Source organism: Aethalodelphis obliquidens, unplaced genomic scaffold, assembly GCF_003676395.1.
Source record: "Aethalodelphis obliquidens isolate GAN/ISIS:26980383/991018 unplaced genomic scaffold, ASM367639v1 scaffold30, whole genome shotgun sequence".
NCBI classification, from domain to species: Eukaryota; Metazoa; Chordata; class Mammalia; order Artiodactyla; family Delphinidae; genus Aethalodelphis; species Aethalodelphis obliquidens.
In genome coordinates, this window is record NW_020837974.1 from 8,963,361 (window position 1) to 8,988,555 (window position 25,195).

Below are 25,195 nucleotides of genomic sequence, written 5' to 3' on the forward strand. Positions count from 1 at the left end.
CCTCAGCACAGCTGGCGAGGCAGAGAGGCTCTGCAGGCAGGTGACTTGTGACAAAGAAGGAGCCTGAAGGGCCGCTGCAGGCAGGCAGAGAGCATGGCAGGAGCAGAGGCCCAGAGGTGACCCACCTGTGCATCTGCACATTTGCGAAAATGAGTCTTTGCGTGGATGTCACTCAGGCAGACAGACGGGATGGATCACGGAGAGCTGTGTTTGTGTCGGGCTGAGAAATCACACCCTCCTTTGGGCCCTGGGGAGCCCTGCAGACTCCTCCCCAGGTGAACAGCAACCCTGGAGACTTCTATTCTCTCTCTCTCTCTGGCTCAGGAGCCAGGCTGGCTGCAGGGAAGGGCTGGGCTCTTTACTTGGCTCCTTCTCTCCTGACCTCATTAAGAAGCTTACCTTGACCTCTCTAATCGCTTTGGTCAACCCGGTCATGATAATGACATCATAACAGTGAGGAGTCAGACTTAATCCAAAGCATCAGTTAAGCAAAAAAGCCTGTGTGTTTGCATTTGCACACAGGGCACTCATGTTTTTGGCCTAGGAGGCAAACATTCTAGAAAGAGACGGAAATGCCAGAAGATAGATAAGAAGGTGATATGATATAAATATTGAAATAAACCAAAAAATATGTTATCTTTCTTACAAATGTGATTTTCTTTTTTTTTTTTTTTGTGGTGCACTGGCCTCTCACTGTTGCGGCCTCTCCCGTTGCGGAGCACAGGTTCCGACGCGCAGGCTCAGCGGCCATGGCTCACGGCCCAGCCACTCCGCGGCACTTCCCGGACCGGGGCACGAACCCGCATCCCCTGCATCAGCAGGCGGACTCTCAACCACTGCGCCATCAGGGAAGCCCCAAATGTGATTTTCTTAATTCACAGCCCTTCACACTAAAAGCGCAGCTGCAGGTGGGGCAGCACTTGAGTCCGATCTCTGCATCCCTGTCCTGCCCCCTTTACCAGCTCCCTCCTGCTGAGCTCGTCCTCCCTGACCACTCAGACAGAAGGAGAAACACCCTTCTAGGGAGAAGCAACGTCAGACCCAGAAAATTCACCATCCACGTCGGGAACTGACTTGGGGGGGGCGGGGCGGGGGCACTGTGGCTGCTCTTTGAGAAACGTCAGGAAATAAGAACAGCCCCAGGAGACAGACTCCAGACAAACGGCCACTTTGGAAAAGATGGACTCCAGGAAGAGCCCCACACTTTCTCCTGCCTAGTGACGCGGTGTTTGTGCAGCAACTGTGACAGGTGCTCACTGGATGCCAGTGGCACCTGAATCCAAATTCCTGATGCAAAATCTAAGCTGGTTTCTGAGAACCTCGAGGTAAACTGCGAGATGGATAAGTAAGCGGAGATATGCCAGCGTCATCATCTGTTCATCAGGAACAGGCTGGCCAAACTCATGCTGCTGTGGCTTGTGTTGGAGGGACTCCTGCGTGACTCATGAGACCTCCGCACATACAGAGTATATCTCCACACACTCACACAAGGCAGTGAAAGTCATTTCCCTCACACTGCTGCCCCGCCCCCCCGCCCCAGCCCTGAGCCAGACCCTCAGGGGCCCTGCTGCCCTCCCTCCTCCCGCTCAGCCTCATCCCAAAGCTGAGGGTTTTGCCTCCGTAGTGTCCCTTGTATCAGCCCCTAACTCTCCATCTCTCTGCCCTTCCTGGCTCAGATGTAACGACCTCTCTCCTTGATCACTGGACACCTTTCCCCCTAGCCTCCCCAGTCCTAGACTCCATCCCTCCTCCACCTGCTAGCCCCATCCTGCTCGGCTTAAATGCTTCAGTTGCTCCCAGTAGCCTTTGAGATAAAGTTCAAACTCTCTAATTTAGCATAGGAGGCCTGGCCTATCTCCAGCCATTCCCTGCCAGGCTCCCTGCCTTCCAGCCACGCTGAGCCACCTGCGGTTCCTAAATGTTCACACCATTCCACCCCTTGTACCTCCCCATGTGTTGCTCTCAGACCAGACCACATTTCCATTCCTCTTCCAAAGCTTAACTTAAGACAGGATCCTGAGTGGAAGCCTCCAGGGCTCACAAATAGGCAGGACACGTGTCCCCAGCAAACTGTCAGTCATCCCAACAATCATGGGAAAGGGGCCATTCAGCACAAGAGTGAACTTCTCTGCCCCCAGTCTGGCAAATAAAATCATAAACCTTCCTCTTTTCTTGGTATTAAAACATTTCTCATATTTTAAAAAATTATTTTAATTTCTTTATACAAAAATCACACGTATAAGATAGTTATAAATACATGCATAAACCTGGAAAGAAAAAAAAACTTAAACGTCCCCTCCTCCAGGCAGCCTTCCCTGACCACCCTGACATAGCTGCCTCCAAGATGCCCAGGGCCTTGGTTCCCAACACCCCACAGTAACTGGATGGTCTGGCCTGACTTCCCCAAGGCTGTGAGCTCCTCCAGGACAGGGACAGGATGTCACCTGACTGTGGTCCTCCATTTGCCTGCATAGTCAGAGAGACAGGAGCCCCAGTTTGTTGAAGGAATAAATAGAGCTCACTTATAAGCTATGTTCACATACCTCATGAAATCCTTATGGACAAGTCAAAGACAATGCAGAATAGGTGGCTTGAAATGAGGTCTGCCTTGGCTGGCTGTGTTGAGGAAATCTGGTTCAAGAACCCTTGATGGAAAATAAAGATGAACCCGGGTCAGACAAGAAGACTGTGAACTCAGCATGAGCCATGGGCGGCAGCGACTGCTAAAGAGGGCAGGGCAAGTGCTGGTGGGGCAAGTGGGGGCCGTGGGACCCCAGAACCCCGGGCAGGGCTGCAGATCTGGAGACGATCATCGACCCAGAGAAGGGCCGCGGGCACACGGACACCTTAACAACAGGGCTATCTCCCTCCGTGGTGGTTGTGAAAGCCAAACCTGATGGCATCTTCGGTGTCAGGGGAGCCCTAGGAGCCAACAGCAGACAGCAACTAGTTGGCTGGAAATGCGGTGAGGGTTTCCAACTTAATTGTGAACAGTTGTTGGAAAATGTGCAGTTGACTAGGAGGACTGAAGGTCACGACAATGTCAGCCCCTCCGAACTACCCAGTTCAGTCCCCACCCCAGAGATGGCGTGGCTCCCCAGCCCAAGGGTCACTCCCCGGGCACCACCCATGCTGTGCCCCTCTGCTAGGGCTGGCGCCTCCACCCCCGTTTCTCCTAAACCCCCGCAAGGCCCACTTGCCCCACCCTGTGCGGTGGCGTTTGGAGTGTAAAGCAGACGCCTAGGTGGGCTGACCCCTGCTTGGCCACAGCCGATAGCTGCCCGCCATCAATAGCACAGTGTCCCGGCACACAAAGAGCCTTACTCAAGCTCCACGGAATGGATGTGAAAATCACCGAGGTGGATTTCCAACCTCAGAATTACTCAGCAGCCCTCTCTTGCGTCACTGGTTCCCTTCTGGATTCCATGAGGGAGCCCTTCCTAACCTTGCCCTTGATGCTCATGCCCCTTCTTCCCCTCCAGCACCCCCTTCTCCTATCTCCAGGCCCAGTGACCTGGCCTCTTCCTCCACAGAGCCAATAAACGTCATTGGGCATGAAATAAGACCCCGCTTTCCCCTCACCCCTACTTCTGTATCTTTGCCCCCCTCACCTCCTCCCCAGGGTCCTCGGGGCAGGAGTTAGGGGTGGGGGAAATGCCCACCCCTTGCCCCTTTCTGTGCTGTCGATCCGGGCCTCAGCGGTTCATCAGCCTCCTCTGTTTGTGACACACAGGCTTCTTCTCCCCTTCTGCCTCCAAACATGGCCCAGCCTCTCCCTCCTAAAAAAGACTCCTTCAATCCTGCCTCCTTTCACCCACAGCCATTTATTTTGTTCTATTTATTTACTTCTTGAAAAATGTAATCCATTCCCATGACTCAGAATTGATGTACAAGTGCCCTCCCTCCCATCCTCGCCCTCTGCCCCATTCCTGGTCCCTTCACTGTTGGCAATTTCCTCGTTATCCTTCCAGGAGAGTTAACAACTTGTACAAGAGGATGTCTTCACATATTCCTCCTCTTTTAAAAATATGAGACATAATTCACATACTGTGAATATCACTCTTTAAAGTTACATAATTAAATGGTTTTTTTTAAAAAAAAAAACATGTTCGCAGGTCGTACAACCATCACTGTATCTAACTCGAGAATATTCTGATACCCCAGAAAGAAAGGCCATACGCATCAGCAGCCACACTCCACTCTCTTCTCTCAGGCCCTGACAGCCACCAATCTCCTTTCCACCTCTATGGATTTATCTGTGCTGGACGTGTCACATAAATGGAATCATACAATATGTGGCCTTTTGTCTCTGGCTTTTTTCACTTTAGCATAATGTTTTCAAGGTTCATCCATGTTGTACTGTGTATCAATACTTTACTCCTTTTTATGGCTGAATAATATACAATTGTATGTATACACCACCTTTTGTTTATCCATTCATTAGGTGGTAGACATTTGCTTTGTTTCCACTTCTTGGTTATTATGGATAATGCTACTCTGAACATTTGTGTATATTTTTGTTTGAACACCTGTTTTCAGTTCTTTTGGGTATATACCTAGGGATGGAATTGCTGGGTCACGTGGTAATTCCACATGTCATTTCTTTTTTTTTTTTTTTTTTCCACATGTCATTTCTTAAGGAACAGTCATACTGTTTTCCACAGGAACTGCACCATTTTACATGCCACCAGCCACGTATGAGGGTTCTGATTTCTCCACGTCTTCGCCAACACTTGTTATTTTGGGGTTGTAGCAGTAGTAGTAGTAGTAGTAGTAGTCGTCATACTAGTAGTGGTTTTATAGCTATTCTAGTGGGTGTGAACTGGTATCTCATTGTGGTTTTGATTTGTATTTCCCTGAGAACAGCTGAAGTCAAGCATCTTTTCATGTGCTTACTAGCCACTTGTATATCTTCTTTGGAGAAATGTCTATTTAGATCCTTTGACCATTTTTTAATTAGATCATTCGTTCTTTCATTGTTGAATTGAAAGACTTCTTTATATATTCTGGAACTAGTCCCAGGGAGCACCTTCCTTCTGGAAAGAAGTCTTCCCATGGACCTCTGAAATCACTTGCCACTTTGGAGCAGTCCTTTATTAAAGCACCTTCTCATGTAGCTTTCACAAAGCACTCTCCTTGTTCTGTCTTCTTCACTGACCTTCCTCCTCTTCTCTCCCCACTGCGCTCCCCCCACCTAGCCCCCCTCCTCTGCCAGTCCCGCAAATGTTGGGATTCTGTCCTTGATCATCTCCTCTCCCACATGAATGAGTTCCTCTCGGGTGAACGCATCCACTCCCAAGGCGCTCAGCCTCCACCTTTACCTCCGAGCCTCCTGAACCTCTTCCTCCAGCCCTGTCCTCTCTGGACCTTCTGTGCTGTATCCCCAGGGCCTTGAGACGTCCCCTCCCTGGTCTCTTCTGGGTAACCCGGGCGTCCTCTCACGTTTCTGAGTTTAGTTAATGATCACACCCAAGCCAGAAACAAACCAAAGGGGTCACCGTATTTGACTCTCCTCTCCTGTCCTCACTTCCCAAATCTCATCCATTGTTACATCCTGTGGTTTCTGCCCCCTCAGTATTCAAAAGGCACACCTAGAGCAGCATGGGACAGGCTCCTGCCTTTAGCCCTGACTCTGTGCATTGGGGAGCAAGGTGGGGATACAGCAACCCAGCCCACAGCATCGGAAGCACAAACGCCAAATGACTGGTGCAGACTGCAGGCTCAGAGGAGGGGGAGGGAGGGCGGACACACACTGAGCTGTGAAGGACAGAGGTCAGCAGCGGAGGCGGGGGAGGGGGGACCACACCCACTGCACTGTGGAGACACCCGAGTGTGGGGTTTAGGAGCGGGTGGGAGGGAGGGCTTAGGAGGGGAGAGGGAGGCTGGCTGCTGTGGCTGGGAGACTGGCTGTGGTCAGAGACAACTAGGCTGGAATTGGTCCACATTATGCCTCTGTGACTCTGGATACGGCACTTAACCCTGAGGCTTCAGCTTCCTTATCCAACACCTGCGTTGTGGTCAGGATCGCCTCCAATCACGCTTGTGAAAATCCTTCGTAAGTGGTAAGGTGCTGGACGGGCAAAGGCAGCCCAAGGCCAGAAAGGGAAGCGGGTTGCACATTGTGAAGGTCACAAGTACCAAGTGCAAGGGCTCAGGTTTTACTGTTCAGGTGTGGTGAGGATATTAGGTGGGACTCTCAACTCCAGCTGACAGAAACCCAACTTACTCGGGCCCAAACCGAAAGAGAATGGATTGGTCATTGTCATGGGTGGCCCGGGGTGGCTCTGTCTGCAGCACAGCTGGGTCCTGCCGACCCAGGATGATGTCTGTGTCTCCGTTGGTGTCTCTCCGGGTTTTCGTCTTTCTCGCCCCCTCACCCACCGCCTCTCTCACCTCTGCTTTCCTCTAGGCATTGGGGAACCCCTAGCAGCCTCAAGCTCACTCCTCTCAGGCACCAAGACCCAGAGCCTCACTGCCCGCCTTCACAGGGAAGCCTTGATTTCCGTAGGGTGGGTCACTGCTCATCCCAGAACCAATCAGGCAGGTGGGTGGTGTTCTTTGATTGGCCAACAGGACCAGTGCCCTCCTCTGGCATTGGGGTGGGAGCCAAGTGATGAGGTGGGATTGGGAAGGAAGATTCCCAGGGGCCAGGCTGTGGGCTGACATAACCTCTCCCACTACGGGGAGTCCTGGAGCTTCTGAATAGTGATTAATCCTCCTGTGAGGGGGTGGGAAGCAGTGCCTTGGCGGAGGCATGAGTAGGGCAGATCTGGGCAGTGGCCAGGAGTGCCTGTCTCATAGAGAAAGGCCCGGGCACCCTGCAGTTCCCAAGCCGTCCTTACCTCTCCTCAGACTTTTTCCTCAGCCTCACACAAGTCCTGAGAAGTAGGGAAGGATGACTTGGCTGTGCCCATTTAACAGGTCAGGTTGAATGGCTTTCACAACCATTAATTAAGAACTATTAATGGGAGTAATGGTCCTGGGTTAGCAAACCATTAGGCTGCCCATCCTCCAGCGAGAGATTTGTATGGGGAACACTCAGCAGCCACGTCTGGGGCCGGCGTCAGGCATGGACCCTCTCTTCGCCCCACCGACACCTTTGGGGATGGGAGAGGTTCGCACTGGGTGAGGGGCTGCAGGAGGCTTGCAGACTCTGCTTGGGCCTAACAGGGGTCTCGAGGAAGGACCAGGTACGGCCCGTCGGAGTCCAGCGCAGGGATGATGCAGGCGGGCTTCACGGAGGAGGCTGCCTGGAGCCCAGTGAGCACCCACGATGCGCTGGGGGCTGGGCTGAGGACGCGCAGCGGCCCGGGGCAGAGGGGCGGCCCCAGCGAGGGGAGGCAGGCAGTGGTGTTGACCGAAGCGCGCGGATGGGAAACTCCGGGCCCCATCTGGGCGCTCCGGGCGCTCAGGTGAAGCTCGGCCAGGAACCGCGCCCCGCAGCCCGGCCCGGCCCAGCCTCCGGCGCTCTCCCCGCGGCCCCGGCGTCCCCGCCGCCCGGCGATTTCGGTGCGTCAGCAGAGCGGAAACGGGGAGCGGCGCCAGCCCGCGAGCGGCGGGGACGCGGCCTGGCAGCGGCCGACGGCTCCGCAGGTTCTGTTCCGCCCGCGTTTGTGTTGGCAGCTGCCCGCGGCGCGCGGCCCGGCCGATGAAAGGGCCCTCTGTCTGCGCCTGAGCGGCCTCGCTCGCCTTTCATTCTTAATATAATCTTCACTTCATTTTTAACCGAGCAGAGGTTCTCTTGGAATTCTTCCCCTTCTTCCAAAAATACATGTGCGTGTGTGTGTTTGCAAAAGTTCCTTCACGGTGAAGGTCGGGATTGTCCCGGGGAAGGGAAGTGCGAAACCCGAGGCGGATTCAGAGCGAGACAGAAATGCCTTTCTTCCAGTGCAGGGGCCTCCCTGGGGGTCGCCGCTTCCGCTGGGGTGTCCCCCATCCCGGCCCCGGGGTCTGGGGCAAGAGGACGGGGATCCTTCACCACCGCCCACAGCCCACCCCCGACCCCTAGGATGAATGGGCTGTTTGGAAGCCGAGATCAGTGGGGAGGGGGTGGGGTGCCTTCTCAAGGGGTCCCTGCGCAGGGCTGGTTGGAAAGCACTGTGGTCAGGTGTGGCCAGCACGGGCTGTCCTCCCAGAAATGGATGCAAAGGAGAAACAGGACCGCTGGGACCGGGGTTCTGCCTGGGGAGACTTTACTCTGTACTCCTGTCTGTGAGGAAGCTCAGAACAGCCTGCAACACTGCCTGGAAACCTGCCTCCAGCCAGCCCTCCATTCACCTGGCTGGGCAGAGGGGTGTTACGCCTGAGGCAACGTTCTAGATTATACCAAAGACTGCCATTTGGAGAGACTCCCACCTCAAGCATCGCAGGGCCAGGGCTTTCCATGCATGTTCCCAGGTTCTGGGAGTTAGGTGTGGTCATCCATACAGAAGAGAAACAAAAGGCTCAGAGAAGCTAAGTAACTTACCCCAAGTCCCAGAACGTGAAGGGTGTGAGGGCCAGAATTGTGGAAGCAGGTGGCAAGAAGCCTGGGTTTGCCCTTCTGTTTCAGTGGTTTTCAAACTGTGTTCTGCAGATCTTCTACCTGCTTTGACAGCCAGGAAATTTTGATTCCAGTTCTTAAAAAAAAAATAATTTGTGTTTGTATTTGGACTTGTGTTTTGAGCAATAGAGTAGATTATATAACCTGAAAACTATCCTGCTGTAAACACCTAGGAAAGTTCAGCTAAAACTAAGACAAAAAACTACCACCAACAGTTTCCTTTCAAATCCAAGAAATTAAGAACCAAAAGGAAATCTCCAAGAGCTAGAAATGAAGAGGGTAACAAAGGTAAACTGACCACAGCTGCCCTACTAGGGGGATGAGGGAACCTTGAGGGCACAGGCAGAAAATGGGGGCAGGTTGTCATCCAGAGAAGGTGATGCCTTGGACCTACGCAAAGTGGGGTTTGAAACAGAGACTCCAACTAAAGCTGGGACTGTCTGGGCCTATACCTTCAGTGAAATAATGTGCAAAAATGAAAGGAAAAAAAAAACACAAGACCTTTAGGCACAAAAGGACAAGAAGGAAATTTGTCTGTCTCAGCGTGGCTGGTAGAATTTTTTAAATGCCTCCTGAGAGTTTGTGAACCAAGAGCCAGTGCTCACACAGGTCTTAGATTCAACGTGACTCCACCTGTTAACCTATAACTGAGAGATTAACATAAATATTGGTCCCAGGCTTAGTAATATCTGTGGGTTACTTAACAGAAACAAATACAAAACTTGCTCTAAAAGAACAGGTCCTCAACTGAGGTCACACAGCACTCCCACAGATAAAGCCCTGATGAAGATGAGTTGATAGTGCGCAGAAGAAAACTCAACCCCAGTCAAAAGTCTGGAGATACAAACACAGCAAGATTAAGCACCCAAAACCAATCTGATAGACTATAAATATGTTTTTATTTTTATTTATTTATTTATTTGGCTGTGCCACAGAGCATGCGGGATCTTAGTTCCCCCACCAGGGATCGAACCCGTGCCCCCTGGAGTGGAAGCATGGAGTCTTAACCACTGGACCACCAGGGAAGTCCAAAATAAGTATGTTTAAAATGATAAAGAAAGTAGTAAAAAAAAACATGAGAGAAAAATGACACAAATACAGAGGTACAGTATCACTTTCTTAATTTTATAAAATTCCATTTTCCTCCATGTGATTTTGCAGCTGCAGCTCCTATCATCAAGAAGCGGAGTCTTTTCCTCCACCCTGTTAATCTAGGCTGCGTTTGCAACTTCATTTGACCAATAAAATGTGGTGGAAGTGATGCTGGTTCTGAGCTTTGGCCTCAAGAGGCCTTGGGCACTTCCGTTCATTCTCTTAAAACCCTTAATGAATAAACCCAGAGTAGCCTGCTGGAAGATGAGGGACAGTGTGGAGCAAAGAAGTGCCATCCCAACTGAGGCCATCCCAGACCAGCCAGTCCTTAACTGACCACATATGCATGAGTGAGCTCAGCCAAGACCATAAGAACCACCCAACTGAGCCTAGCCTAAATTGGTGATGCACAGAATCATGAGCTGAATAAATGGTTGTTATTTTAAGCTAGTGCATTTGGGGATGATTTGTTATACAACAAAAGCTTACTGATCCAGAGAGCGTAAGAGACATGAATAGAATGAGAAAGTCTGACACACATCTAACAGGAGTTCCATGGGGAAGAGAATAGGCAGATGGTGGAGACAACATATTCGAAGAGATAGTGTCTACAAAATGCCAGTTTTTGTGAAAAATATAAATCCTCAGTTTCAGAAAGCACTGGTTCCAGTAAGACGAATAAATTCAGAACTATATACATCCCTGTGAAACTGCCAAACACCATAAAGAAGATCTTAAAGGCAACCAGAGAGAAAAGACAGATACCTTCAAAGGAATGACAATGACACTGCCAGGAGATTGCTAATGGCAACATTAGAAGCCTGAAGACTGTGTTAAAGAGCATCTTCATGGACTTCCCTGGTGGTGCAGTGGTTAAGAATCCACCTGCTGATGAAGGGGAGACGGGTTTGAGCCCTGGTCCGGGAAGATCCCACATGCCATGGAGCAACTAAGCTGTGTGCCACAACTACTGAGCCTGTGCTCTAGAGCCAGCGTGCCACAACTACTGAAGCCCGCGCTCCTAGAGCCCGTGCTCCACAACAAGAGAAGCCACCACAATGAGAAGCCCGCACACCGCAACGAGGAGTAGCCCCCGCTCACCGCAACTAGAGAAAGCCCGCACGCAGCAACGAACACCCAACGCAGCCAAAACTGAATAATTAATTAATTTAAAAAAAGAGTATCTTCAAGTTGCTAAGAGAAAATAAGAGTGTATCTAGAAATTCTTTAGCTAAATTATTATTGAAGAGCAAGGATAAAAATAAGGTTATTTTTTGAAAAGATTGAGAGATTTTACTACTAACAGACTTTTTATGGACTGACTATATATCTATATAAAACTATGTGTCCTATATATCCTTTGTATTGTACACATATCTCCTATATATGGTATATATTATAACCCAGGAAGAAGTGGTGTTAAGAAAGCAGCAACGATAAACAAAAATACAAATAAAAGTGAGCGAATGTGAGTAAATCTAATGATAACAACAGTAACCAATTTGGGGGCATAAAAAGATGTAATTAAAGTATTGGGCACCAATGGTGACTAAGTTCCTTGTATTAGTTAAAAGGGTAGACATATGCTGCAGACATTGTTAGTTCAAGTATACAAATTAAAAATTTAAGGGTAACCTACAAAGGGAATGAAATAGGATGTATGACTTCCAAAGTAATATGTGGAGCAGGGAGTGGGAAGAAAAGAATACAGAAAATGTAACCAAGCTAATGGAAAACAATAAAGGAGAAAAAGAAATAAAGGAAAAGGAAGATAAATAACACAGTCCAAAATATATAACTGATCACAAAAAATAATAAATAATAAATGGACAAAATGTATAAATTAAAGGAGCATGTCAAATGAAATAATTAAACAAAAGCAAAAAACATAAATATCAGAATACAGGAATACTGGAAGTAATGGAATAGGAAATATTTATTAGGCAAATTTTAATCCAAAGAGTGGTATATCCATATTAATATTAATAAAACACTTTCTGTTTCCAGATAAGACGGCCTATAATATGGAGCAGCATTCTCCACCCCAGCTCCCCCATAAAATAAAGCAGCAAAATGTGAACAGACCATATTTGAAGAAATACTGGCTGGACACTTTCCAAACTTGGCAAAAGACATAAGCCTACAAATTCAATAAGCTCAGTAAGCTACAAATAGGATAAACCCAAAGAGATTCACAACCAGACACATTCTGATTAAACTGCTGAAAACAAAAGACAGGGAAGAAATTATGAAAGAAGCCAGAAAAAAACATTCATTTTTAAAGGATAACAATTCAAATGACTGTGGATTTCTCATTAGAAACCATGGGGGCCAGAAGGATGTAGAACGACATTTTTAAAGTGTGGAAAGAAAAGAACTGTCAACCCATATTCTGTATCCAGTGAGAATATCCTTCAGGAATTAGGGTGAAATGAAGACATTTTCAGATGAAGGAAAACTAAAAGAATTCATTCCCAGCATACCTACTCAAAAAGAAATACTAAAGGAAGTTTTTCAGACAGAAGGGAAATAGTGCCAGAAGGAAATTGAAATATCAAGATTGGGAAAAGCGACAGAAATGGTAAACATCTGGGCAAATGCAACAAACTATTCTTAAGTTTTTACAACTATGATGGTTGAAAGCAAAAATTATGACATTATTTGGTGGGATTTCCAATGTATGTCAATGTGATATATGACAACCATTATGTAAATGGGGAGGTTAAAAGGACATATACTGTGGAAAGTTTTCTACATTCCACTTGAAGTGGTAAAATATTGATGCTAAGTAGACTTGAAAAGTTAAGTATGTATATTGTGCTCCCTAGAGCACACTTGAAAACGATACAAAAATATAATAGTCAAAAACACAATAGATAAATTAAAATGAAATACTAAAAAACATTAAAGTAACCTAAAAGAAGGCAGGAAAGGGGAAATAGAGAAACAAGAAAAAAACAAAATTAATAAAATAGTAGATCTAAATCCAAACAGATCAGTAATGACATTAAAAACAAAACAAGACTGGGACTTCCCTGGTGGTCCAGTGGCTAAGACTCCACGCTCCCAATGCAGGGGACCCGGGTTTGATCCCTGGTCAGGGAACTAGATCCCATGTGCTGCAACTAAGAGTTTGCATGCCACAGCTAAGGATCCCGCATACCGCAACTAAAGACCTTGCATGCCGCAACTAAAAGATCCCACACGTGGCAACGAAGATCCCGCATGCTTCAACTAAGACCCAGCACAGCCAAATAAGTAAATATTTTTAAAAATAATAATAAAAATATAAAAGAAATAGTTTATAAGTTAAAAAAAAAAGACCTAACTATAATGCCGTCTACAAGAAACTTACTTCAAATATAATGATATAAATAGGTGAAAAGTAGAAGAATGGAAAAAGATTTACCATGAAGAAAACATTCAAAAGAAAGCTGGAGTGGCTATATTAATTATTATTATATAGCCAGACAAAGTATTTAGAGCAAAGGATTACAAGGGTCAATTTACCAAGAAGACATGGCAATCCAAAAAGTGTATGCACCCAAAAATAGAGCTTCAAAATACATGGAGCAAAGGCTGTCAGAAATGAAAGGAGAAATAAACAAATTCACAATTATCATTAGCAGTTTTCTCTCAGAAAGTAACAGTACTGGTAGACAGAAAATCAGAAAGGCTATTGAAGAAGTGAACAATACCATCAACCAACTGGATCTAATTGACATTTATAAAACACTCTACCAAATAATGGTAGAATACACATTCTTTTCAGGTGCCTGTGGAATATTCACCAGGATAGACTATACCCAGGGTGGTAAAACTAACCTTTACAAATATAAAAGAAATGAAACCATACAAAATATAATCATAGTGGACTTAAACTAGATGTCAATTACAAAACGATAACAGGAAATTATTCAAACACTTGGAAATAAAACAGCATACTTCTGAATAATCCATGGGTTTGAAGTCCTCAATTTGTTCTATTACTCTGATATCAAAGTCAAAGTCATACAAGAAAAGAAAACTGCAAACGAATATCTTTTATGAATACAAATGAAAAAATTCTCAATAAAATACAAGCAAATTGAATCTAGCAGCATATGAAAAAGATTATACACCATGACCAAGTGGGATTTATCCTAGAAATGCAAGAGGGGTTCAGCAAACAAAAATCAGTCAAAATAACTCAAAATGTAAGAACTAAAATGATAAGAAAACATGGATAAGACGTCCCTGGTGGTCCAGTGGTTAAGAATCCACCTTCCAATGCTGGGGATGCAGGTTCGATCCCTGATTAGGGGACTAAGATCCCACATGCTGCAGGGCAACTAAGCCTGCGCCACAATTAGAGAGACTGCGCGCCACAACTACTGAGCTCGTGCACTATGGAGCCTGTGCGCCACAACTAGAGAGCCTGCATGCTGCAACTACTGAGCCTGCATGCTCTGGAGCCCGAGCGCCACAACTAGAGAGAAGCCCGTGTGCTGCAATGAAGATTCCGTGTGCCACAACTAAGGCCTGACACAGCCAAATAAATAAATATTAAAAAAAGAAAAAATGGATAAATCTTCACGACCTTGTATTTGGCAATGGTTTCTAAGAATGACACCGAGGGCTTCCCTGGTGGCGCAGTGGTTGAGAGTCCGCCTGCCGATGCAGGGGACACGGGTTCGTGCCCCGGTCTGGGAAGATCCCACATGCCGCAGAGCAGCTGGGCCCGTGAGCCATGGCCGCTGAGCCTGCGCGTCCGGAGCCTGTGCTCCACAACGGGAGAGGCCACAACAGTGAGAGGCCCACGTACCACAAAAAAAAAAGAATGACACCGAAAGCATGAGCAACAAAAGAAAAAAAATAGATAAATTGGACTTTATCAAAATTAAATACTTTTGTGCTTCAAAGGGTACCATCAAGGAAGTGAAAAGATAACCAATAGAATGGGAGAAAATATTTACAAGTCATATCTCTGATAAAGAACTAGTATCAGGAATATATAAAGGACTCTAGGGAATTCTCTGGCGGTCCAGTGGTTAGGACTCGGCGCTTTCACGGCTGTGGCCCGGGTTCAGTTCCTGGTCAGGGAACTAACATCCTGCAAGCCACACAGCACGGCCAAAAAAAAAAAAAAACTCTAAAAACTCAGCAATAACTAAACCAACAACCCAATTAAAAATAGGCAAAGGATGGGGACTTCCCTGGTGGTCCAGTAGATAAGACTCCACGCTCCCAATGCAGGGGTACTGGGTTTGATCCCTGGTCAGGGAGCTAGATCCCACATGCTGCAACTAAGAGTTCGCATGCTGCAACTAACAAGCCCACATGCTGCAACTAAGAAGCCCGCATGCTGCAACTAAAAAGATCCTGCATGCCTTGATCCCGCAACTAAAGATCCCGCATGCCGCAACAAAGATCCCACGTGCCGCAACTAAGACCCGGCACAGCCAAAATAATTAAATAAATAAATATTTTTTAAAAATTCAAAAAAAAATAGGCAAAGGATCTAAATGGATATTTCTCCAAGAAGACATACAAATGGCCAATAAGCACATGACAATATGTTCAACATCATTAGTCATAAGGGAAATGCAAACCAAAACCACAAAACTGCTTCATACCAGTTAGGATGGCTATGATTTTTTTTTAAAGAAAGAACGAAAATAATAATAAAAGGCTGTGGAGAAATTGGACCCTCATTTATGGCTGTATGGGAATGTAAAATGGGGCAGCTTCTGCGGTAACAGTTAAACATAGAGTTACCCTGTGATCTGGAAATTCCACTCTTAGGTGTATTACCAAGAGAATTGAAAACATGTTCACACAAAAATGTGTACATAAATATTTATAGCAACATTATTCATAATAGCCAAAAATTAGAGGCAAAACTGATGCCTGAAGAAATAGAAAGGCTCAATAGACCTATAATAATGAAATAAATTGAACTGGTAGTTTCACAGCTTCAAAAATAGAACACTAGGTTTAGGTGACTCTTTAGGTGCGTTCTTACAGATATTCAAGGAACATAAAATACAAATCATGAACAAAATATTCTGGAGAAGAGAAAAAGATGGGATGCTTACTGACTCTTTTTATAAGGCTGTTACATTATTGAACTCAAGTGAAAGCCTTTCTCTGTTCATTTTTCTTCATTCTTTTTTTATCTGTGCTCTTCAGACTGCTTAATCTCTAATCTACCTTCAAGTTCACTAATTCTCCTTACAGAGCAAATCTACTGTTGTGCTTCTCTACTGAACTTTTCGTTTTAGATATGGTACTTTTCAACTTCGGAATTTCCATTTAGTTCTTTTTATAATTTCTCTCTCTTTTTTTGTTTTGTTTTTGCGGTACGCAGACCTCTCACTGTTGTGGCCTCTCCCGCTGTGGAGCACAGGCTCCGGACGCGCAGGCTCAGCGGCCATGGCTCATGGGCCCAGCCACTCCGCAGCATGTGGGATCTTCCCGGACCGGGGCACGAACCCACGTCCCCTGCATCGGCAGGCGGACTCTCAACCACTGCGCCACCAGGGAAGCCCCTATAATTTCTGTCTCTTTATTGATATTCTCTATTTGATGCAGCTTTCCCATCATAGCTTCCTTTACTTCTTCTATCATGGTTTCCTTTAGTTCTTCGAACATATTTATAATGGCTACTTTGAAGTTTTGTCTGTTAAATCCAACATCTGGTCATTCTCATAGGCAGTTTCCATTACTTGCCTTTTTCCTGTGTATGAGTCATACTTTCCCATTTCTTTGTATGTCTCATATTTTTTGTTGGAAACTGGACATTTTAGATAATATATTGTAGCAACTCAGTATGGTGTCCCTCCCCTGGGGCATTGTTGTTATCTGCTTATTTATTGGTTTAGTGACTTGGTGGATTATTGAGTAAAGTCTATTCTACCCTCTCCCCTTAATGTGTAGCCTCTGATGTCGCTCCTCGGAGAGCGCAGGCTTGGTGGTTGTGGCCACAGTCACCCTGGAATGACAGTGGTTTTGGCAGGGCTCTCTTTGAGTCTCTCTTTCCCTGACCAAACACATCTGTTAAGCGCCACTAATTGCTAGTTAGTTGCACCACTGTTTTCATCACCGCCCTGTGGCATATATTGTTCCCAGGCTAATCCAATCAAATCTAGACTCCTTTGAAGGGACGGTTCCTGAGGTCAGTGTTTGAGATCTGTTTTGACCCCAGAAGGGCTCCTTACAGCTGTCTCTTTCCCTGGTTCTCTCTGACAAACTAACTAGCTTACATCTCCAATGAATCTACCAGCCTCCTCCCAACTGCCTGCCACCACAGCCTCCAGTGTTTCTGAGGGCACCTCTGGGCTTGAACTTCTCCACACTTTGCTGCAAATGAAGTCGATTCCTTTGAGAAGAGATTGGGAGCTCTCTGTTCTACAGCCTGCCTCTCCCTCTGGGCAAAATCTCTGTGCCATGACTCTGGAGCTGGGACTAGGGACAAGGGTGTGCTTCTCTCTGAATGGCACCCCTCCTTTAGGAGCTGAGTGCTCGGTGGAGGAGAAAGGCTATAGCCTCAGGCCTTCTTGGCTTGCCTCTCGCAGGATGGAACCTCTTCCTAGAAAGCCAGGGCAAGGGGATGGGGGCCCAGTGTTCTGAGTGGTGCCACGCCCCTGGTAGAGTGGGTGCTGGGCAGAATAGGGAGCCCCCATTTCTCGGCAACACTTACAATGCCTCAGCAGCAAGTAGCTGGGGGCAGGCTGACAAATGCTGACTTCCTGCGTGTTCTGGGAAGATGACCCCTGCCTTGGAGCTGAAGGGAAGGGACCTCTGTGTGCTGGGCTGCAGCAGCCTAGAGGGGAATTTCCATCCTGCTGAGCTGGGGGTGGGGATGGGGCAGGATCTTGTTCAAATACCAGGGACTCTGTTCTTACCAAGTTTTAGTAGAGTTTCTTGTATGTTTCTTCATTTGTTCTAAGCCTTCAGGACCATTTCCAAAGGGTGCCTGAGTGCTGTGATGAGCAAAGGCCTCCTGCCACCCACAGTGGACAGGTAGCACGAGGGAGACTTATTCCTTTACTGTTTTAAGCCACTGAGCGCAGGGAGTTTTTGTTACCACAGCAGATCTAGCTTAGTGGTTCTCAAGTTTGGGCATGCGTTAGAATCCCCCAGAGGGCTTGCTAAAATACCGAGTGCTGCATCTCACTGCCCTGAGTTTCTGATTCAGCAAATCTGGGTTGGTTCCAGAGAATTCACATGTTTAATGAGTTCCCAGGTAAAGGTGATGCTGCTGATACGGGGACCATACTTTGAGAACTACTGCTCCAGCCATCCTTTCTGATATCTGGGGATAAATAATAGTACAGTAGTGTTTACCTCGCTACAGAGTTGGTAAGGATCATTGCATTGACATCTGTAAAGCATTTAGAATAGTGTCTGGCATCCAAACAGCCTTAGCATTATTATTAACATGTCCCAAGGTTTTTTTTTCAATATAAGGATATTCTCAGGTGTTAAAAATTTTAATACTATTTGGCCTTTTACTGGAATAACCCAGATGACTAGACTTTCCAGCATTTTCAGCTGTCTCTTTTTATTACTTCTTGATCCGCTTATAGCTCAGACCAATTGCTGAGGAAAGATAGTCATCCAGGCAGGATTGTTAACTAGGCCTCATAATCTCGCCTGCTTTTCTAAATTGGTGTGCTGGCCCCTGCAGACCTAAAGGCAGCTCTGTTCCTCTCCCTGCTGGGCTTTGTGGCTGCGGTTACCCTCTGTTCCCATCAGGGCTAGACTAGGGGTGGGCCAGCAGCACCCACTACAAGACCCCAAACTAAACCAAGTCAGGAAGGAGGGGAGGTCAGTGTTTCTGCTGCTTCTTCCACGCCCTTTTCCAGTTGCGTAAGGAATCAGGAGGTTATCTGTTGTCTAGGAGGCTGTGGCCCAAGAGGAAAAGGCAAGGGCAGGTACCTTTGAACTCATAAGAGGGAAAGAATGCTGGGGCTGCCATAGGACAAATTACGATACTTCATACTTGGATGCATAATGTCTTGTCATAATCCTCCCAACGTTCCCTGTGAGGACCTCGGGTCAGGCACTGATAGTGACAGCAGCCAACAGCCTGTGCCATGTGCCATTAGCTCATTTAATCCTCCCAAGAGCAAAGCAGGCATCATTATTGCCCTCACTTTACAGATGGGGAAGCTACAGCACAGAGCAGTTAAGTATTTTGTCCAGGGTCATACAGCTAGTTGAGAGTCAGAGCCAGAATTTGAACCCGGGTGCTTCTAGAGTTTCCACTCTTAACCCTGTTGCTGTGGCACTGGGGTGTAAGTGCCATGTGGACAAGACCTCGGCCTGTTGTGCCCCCTGCTGTACCCCAACCCTGGAAGTGTGCCTTCCCCATAAGAGGTACTCCATCAACACTGGTAGAGTGGATGAGAGAATTCCCGATTTGGAGCTGGTCAGTGGAGACTGTCTGATGGATATGTGCTCATCAAGCATTTGTTGCACCGTGAGGCTCAGAGAAGAGGAACTCCTCTGAGGTCTCCTAGGGCGCCATGTGGCCGGAACCACTGCCCTGGTCTAATTAGACGAATTAACGAATTAAGTGCCTGCGGTCTCTGCCAGAGTGAGAGCCTTTCCCCTCAGCCCCCAGGGCATGGCCAGGTCCTGCTGGGCAGAGGCTGCTGCCCAGGAAGAAGGGTGTGGCTGGGGGGGGGGGCGCCAGGGAGGCAGGGCCCAGTGAGGGGAGGGGGAGGGGGAGGGGAGGGTACCCGGCCACCACCCTGGTCTGGTCAAGGCCAGTCGCCCACATCTTGGACATCACAGGAGAGAGACGCTGAAGGTAGCTCTGTGGCAATACTGAGCTTGGACACAGGAAAGAATTTGGGGTTTTCCCCTGTGACCTAGACCATGGGCTGTGGTGAGAGACCCCAGTTCAAATCTCAGCTTCTGCTTCCTCCTGTGTGAAAACACTGGTAATAACCTGCGGGGAGGGTTCTTTGTGCAAACTGATGAACATGATCACAAACAGCACTCGGCAGGCCCTTCCCCCATTGGCTCCCCCCAGACCTGAGCCCAGGCCTCATCCCTGAGAGGCAGCCTCTCCCTGCCCCCAGCCCCGTGGGAGGGGGTTTCCCAAAGAGAGGCTGGGAGGCTGGGAGGGTGTGATCATGCCTCAGATAGGTCACTTTGCTGGAAAACTGGCTTGCCGAGCAGGAACGGTAGAGGGGCGGCAGGGGGGAGAGGGCCCCGCCCCGTGTCATGCCTCCCACCCCCCAGGGCTCCAGTCTAGTGGTGGGGGGCGCATCAAGCGGGGCGGCCTGGGCTTAAGGCAGGTGCAGTGGGCCCCAGAACTGTGGGGTCTTGTTTAAAAATGCAGTGTCCCCCTCCCCCCACACACAGAGTCCATGCCCGGGAGTCTCCACCAATTGCTCTGATGCAGACCTCAGACTGCCCTTTGCGGTGCACTGGCTGAGGGGTCTCCCCCGATATCCAACCCTGCTTCAGGGTTGCCCTGAGTCCCTCCTTCCCCTTGTGCCTGTTTCATCTGGTGTCAGGTAGTGGACGGCCTCATGGTGATCCCGGATGCTTATTTGGGGTCTCCAGCCTAAGTCCCCAGCCCACTGGCCCCAAGCCTTATTCCTCACCCACTGCTGGGCTATGACCCTTTCCCCACCTTGACCTGGTCGAGGACGTGTGCTGTCCCCTCTGTGGCTAGCCTGAGTCAGCAGTCTTGGCCTGGTGGGCAGAGCTTCGGGGGGCCTACCGAGCAAACCCTCCATCTGGGGCATCCCCCTGTGGAGGTGAGGGGCCAGCAGCAAGCCTGATGCCCGGCGGGGAGGAGGAGGTGGAAACTTTGTCCCAATGACCAGAGGGCGGAGGGCTTGGCGGGGCCAGCTCTGTTCCATGCACAAGCATGTGCAGGATGCCGTGGGGCTATTTTTACTCCTGTCAAGGAGACAGTGTGATTTATGGGAAGCCTGGTCCCCTTCAGGGCTGTGTTATAAATACACCTGGCCCCATGCTCTTGTTCACTGGGAGGGGAAACTCAGGCCCCGGCCTCTCTCCTGCCTCCCTCCCTGCCTCACTGGGCTGTGTCCATACGTGGCCTTTTGGGGGGCGTCCTTCCCCTATGCAGCTGTCCCCCTGTGGTGGCCCAGCTCTCCTCAGTCACCAGGGCCTCAGTGTGAGTTTTTCAGATGCTTTTAGGAGTGACGGTTATCTGCGAACTGCCTTTGATGAAGGGAAGAGGAGAGAGGCTTCAAATCTGGGGTTCACACTTCCTTCAAGGGCCGGATATAGGTAATAGGAAGGGGAAAGGGGCACAGGTAGGAGGCTTAAGAAAAACTCTGCCTCTCTCCCAAGATGTACTCATCTGCCCAGAGTCCCCGCCTGGAAGGTGGCAGGCCAGCTGGAGAGGGGCCTCTCTGGGCCCAGGACTGGTCCCTGCCCACCCCCCTCCTTCAGCTGTAGAAGGGCAGACAGCCCTGGCGTGGGAAACGGGGGCTGGTCTGGTCTACTCACCGGCTGTGTGGTCTTCCGCAAGTCCTTTAACTTCTCTGACCCTCAAGTGTTTCTTCTGGAAATGGACGCAAAGATGCCTGCCTTCTGGATCGATGTGTGTGACATGCAGGCCAGGCTGGGCTGACAAGGGAGATATGCAGGCAGGCAGCCCAGCCTGTGTCTGACATCATCCCCTTCCTCTGAGGAACCCTGGTCCCTCATCTGCAGGGGCACAAGGGCAACACTGATCAGAGAACCCCCCTCCTCTGTCCTGCCTGGAGGAGGGACAGGAGGTAGGGCTGCTTCTCCATGAGCCCCTGGGGCTCAGTTCCTTCACTCTTGGGAGGCAGGGATCATTCAATGCAACATCCAGTCCAGACAAGTGGATGTTCAAACCTGGCCAGGACTGGTCCTCTTGTAGAGGCTAAGAGCTATAAGCGGGGGCTTCCCTGGTGGCTCAGTGGTTAAGAATCCTTCTGACAATACAGGGCACATGGTTCGATCCCTGCTCCGGGAAGATCCCACATGCCACGGAGCAACTAAGCCCGTGCGCCACAGCTACTGAGCCTGCGCTCTAGAGCCTGCGAGCCACAACTACTGAGCCCACCTGCCAGAACTACTGAAGTCTGCGCACCTACAGCCCGTGCTCCGCAACAAGAAGCCACCACGATGAGAAGCCTGCATACCGCACCACAATGAAGACCCGACACATCCAAAAATAAATAAATAAAATAAATTTACAAAAAAAAAAAAAAGAGCTATAAGGGGCCTCAGAGTTCATCTAACAGTACCAGTCGGATGTCAGATATTGCCCCAATAATGCTGCGGAACAAACCACTCAAGTGTTTACTTGCTTATGCTTCTGCCAGGCAGCTGGGCTTGGCTGTAAGCCCGGTTGGGTCCCGCATTCTCCATGGATCTCTCAACCTCTTAGCTCAGGTGGGCTGGCCAGGGCATGCGCTTCCTATAGGGCTAAGACAGGAAGCCCAGGGGGGCAAGCACTTCTCAAACCTCCTGTTCACCTCGTGTCTGCCTACCTTGCATTGGCCAAATCAAGTCACGTGGCCAAGCCCAACCTAAATGGGGTGGGGACACACTGCTCCCCTGGAAGGGCGTCAGAGGGGAGGGAGTGACTGCTGCTGACTGATAATCTAATGAACTGACTTTCCAGCTCTGCACTGCATGACGGTCGGGGGTTTCTGGACGTACTTTGGGGCAGCGAGAGGGAGAAGGGGCAGCTTGGGTGCAACATCTCCCACCCGGCTCCATCCAGAGCCGTGAAGAGCCTTGCAGGTGGGGAGTGGGGGAGGCGCTTAGTTATTCATGTGCTCATTCACTCTTGTGCATTTCTGAGTCATGTCCTTTGGTCAGCCTTGGGGAGGCCAGGATTTGTTACTTTGTTACGGAGGCAAAGAGAAAGAGGGAACACAGGGGCCCCTCTGACGCTCAAACATACGATCTCGCCGTCTTGAAAATGAGTGAACTTAACGCCAGTGTCTCCCGCTGTAACTTACCGGGGTCCAGGCTTGGTGAACTATCCGTTTTCTGTAGAGATTATCATGAGGAAAACGGTCCCATCGAGAAGAAGGGGAGGGGTCTTCCACTTCCTGGACCCTGGGAATCATGGGAGAGGAAGTGACGAGATTGGGCGTCCGGGTTTGGGCGTCCCCACCTGGGCTTCTGCCGGGAGGGGCAGTTGCGAGGGATAAACGGAGAGGGGCGCCACGGGCAGTGCTCTCTTGCGCTGCCACCCGTGGGGACTCAGCCACGTCAAAGCAGACACGGTGGCCGGCGTGGTCGGGCCGGGGAAGCCCGGGACGCAGAGCTCTCCGAGGCCTTCACGTGGGTCCTACAGGAGGAGCCCCTGGGTTAAAAGCCAGCGGGTCAGCCGCGGGGGCAGTCCACAGGCACCAGCAGGCGCCAGCCCAGGTCGTGGGCAAGCAGGAAGCTGGACCCTTCGCCCTTTCCCCATATCCAGGCCACCCTCTTTGTTACCCTCTTTGTTACAGAGAAGAGGTGTGTGGAAAGTGTGGCTCTCAGAGAGACAGGGTTTGTTCTAATCTATGAGAGACTAAGAGCCACTTAAACGGGCTTCACAGAGCAGACATACAGGATTCCTGCCCAGCCTCCAGGCCCCTGCCCGTCACCCTAATGCAGCCCCACAGAGTAATCCTGCTGGCATCATCCCCCGACACACGTCTGAGCAGTCTTCACTCTCTTGCTTAACACGTGTGCCCATCCCCTTGCCCACAGGGCTGAGACCCACTCCGGGCAGCCCTCCAGGCTGGCAGCCCCTCCTCAGCCCTTGCTGCAGCTGGTGGCGTACTTCCTTCCCCAGGTCAGCCCTTCGAGGCGGCACAGCTGGGACGGGAGCCCAGGGAACTGCCGTCCACCCCAGAGCCCTTTCCGCCGTCAGCTGCTGTCTCCCCTGCCCGGGAATCCCTGCCGGGGGTCCCTGGCTCCTGGGCTTCCTCTCTGGGGGCAGCCCCTGGCTGAGGGCGGGGACTGGTGGCACGGAGCGGCCCAAACCCTCCGAGGTCCTGCTCCTCCGGGGGTCAGCAAAGCTCAGCGGGTGGGGCCTCGGCCTCCCCGTCCCAGGCTCGCGGCTCCACGCCACCTGTGGCCATGGGGCTGGGGTGCAGGGAGCAGTACCCCGGTACCCTGCTTTCTGACCCCGGCCCCAGCTTCTCCGTATCTGTTTATTTACCTTGGAAAAGGCCCTGTGGCCCAGGCAGGAAACGGGCCAATTCCAGGAGGCTCGCCGGGCTGGGGAACAAGGAGCCACATTGTGCTCGGTTCCTGGCCACTCCCCACCCTGGGCCTGCGAAGAGCCCGGAGAGGGGGACCAGTTGGGGGCCTGGCAGGAAGGAGGCGTGGGGGCTGAGGGCTGCCAGCGCGCCAAGCCCGCCCGCCGGTGAAAGGGCTTCTGTGCAGGGGTGGGACGGGGGGCTGCCGAGTCCCCACCCCGCCAGTGAGCGGATGAGGCGGGGATGCTGGGCGGCGGCCCCTCGTCACGGCCTAGGGCCCACCAGGCACCGACCTGCCGGCCACCGACCTGTCGGCCCAGGGCAGAGGGAAGAGACCCGGGGAGCCGGCTGGCCCTGGTGCCCCTGGCTTCTCTTGGGCAGACGCCACCCCTCAGTGGAGGGACATCCTGCCCTCAGCCTCCCCTCCCCTGTCCCAGCTCCTGCCAGGCAGCTGGTCCGACCTCAGGCCTCCCTGCCCGGCAGAAGCTGGAGGCAGGAGAGTCCTGCGGTCAGAGCCTGGCCCTGGCTGATGAGGCCCAGGCTGGCGTGCGGCTTGATGTCGTCATGGGGGCACTTGGGAGGGCTGACCCCTCCCCAACCCTGCACTCTTCCTCACTGACCGGCTGGTGTCCGTACGGGCTGACCTTCCATCCATCCATCCATCCGTTCATTCATTCAACACGGGGCTCCCTTCCTCTCTCTTCCTATCGCCCCAACTTGCAGTGACAGCGTCCTCCAAGCCCCCTTCCCCGGTTCCCAGCGTGCTGTTTGAGAAATGTAGATCTGATTACATCATTCCTGTCTCTCAAGGTCTTCAGAGACTTCCTACTTGTTTCTGGGCAAAGAGGTTCACAGGCCCTTTAAGCTCAGCCCCACCTGCCCCTCAGGCCCATGAACACCAATGACTGGGTTGAGGGCGGGCAGGGGACTTGAGGGGGTCAGAGGTGAGATGGATTTCTCCCACCCAGCACTGGGGGGGACGGGGAGGGGCTCTGGGTGGGCATGTCCTTCCAGTTGGAAGGGAGTCCGAGGGACCTCAGAATGGGGATGAAGACCTGAGACAAGAAATGTGCACGGCTGTCACCTGGCCAATGCCTCCGCGTCCTTCTAGGACAGCCCCTCCCAGCTGAATTGCCACCTCCCACCCCCACTCAAGGCATCACTCTCTGCCCCCAGCCCTGCTGTCCTCGCAGCCAACATCACTCCATGTATGTGTTCATCTCCAGATGGGCAGGCTCGATGTTGTAAAGATGTCAGTTCCCCCCAAGGTAATCTATAAACTTCCATAAATCAATCTCTAAATCCAGTAAGATTATTTCTGGGACTAGATGACAAAGTTCATCTAGAAGAGAAA

At 50.2% G+C, this 25,195-nt stretch overlaps 1 long non-coding RNA gene across 1 annotated transcript; it reads right to left on the reverse strand.

Annotated features, from left to right (window-relative positions):
• Window positions 1–2,419: 2,419 nt before the first annotated feature.
• On the reverse strand, window positions 2,420–21,307 carry LOC113630274 (uncharacterized). The gene is made up of 3 exons (XR_003436884.1): window positions 21,116–21,307; window positions 8,468–8,618; window positions 2,420–2,645 (listed from the first exon to the last, which is right to left on the reverse strand). It is a non-coding gene; the product is annotated as an uncharacterized LOC113630274 (long non-coding RNA).
• Window positions 21,308–25,195: the final 3,888 nt, after the last annotated feature.